Below are 475 nucleotides of genomic sequence, written 5' to 3' on the forward strand. Positions count from 1 at the left end.
GAAGATGCTGGATGTGGAGGTCCTGGGCTGGTGTGGTTACACGTGGTCTGCGGTTGTGAGGCCGGTTGGATGTTGGATGTACTTCTCTGAAACGCCTTTGGAGACGGCTTATGGTAGAGAAATGAACATTCAATTCACGGGCCACGGGCCTGGTGGACATTCCTGCAGTCAGCATGCCAATTGCACGCTCCCTCAAAACTTGCGACATCTGTGGCATTGTGCTGTGTGATAAAACTGCACAATGTGCAGTTGCAATAATGCAATATTGCATGTGCAATAATCATGCTGTCTAATCAGCATCTTGATATGCCACACCTGTGAGGTGGATGGATTATCTCAGCAAAGGAGAAGTGCTCACTAAAACAGATTAAGACAGATTTGTGAACAATATTGGAGAGAAATAGGCCTTTTGTGTACATAGAAAAAGTCTTAGATCTTTGAGTTCAGCTCATGAAAAATGGGGGCAAAAACAAAA

At 44.8% G+C, this 475-nt stretch overlaps 1 protein-coding gene across 1 annotated transcript in view; it reads left to right on the forward strand.

Moving 5' to 3' along the window:
- LOC107687574 (potassium voltage-gated channel subfamily A member 3-like) overlaps positions 1 to 475 on the forward strand; it is an 8,726-nt gene that overhangs the window by 1,374 nt on the left and 6,877 nt on the right. The gene's annotated exons all lie outside the window — the stretch shown is intronic.

This window comes from Sinocyclocheilus anshuiensis, unplaced genomic scaffold (assembly GCF_001515605.1).
Source record: "Sinocyclocheilus anshuiensis isolate Anshui unplaced genomic scaffold, SAMN03320099.WGS_v1.1 scaffold233, whole genome shotgun sequence".
Taxonomy (NCBI): domain Eukaryota; kingdom Metazoa; phylum Chordata; class Actinopteri; order Cypriniformes; family Cyprinidae; genus Sinocyclocheilus; species Sinocyclocheilus anshuiensis.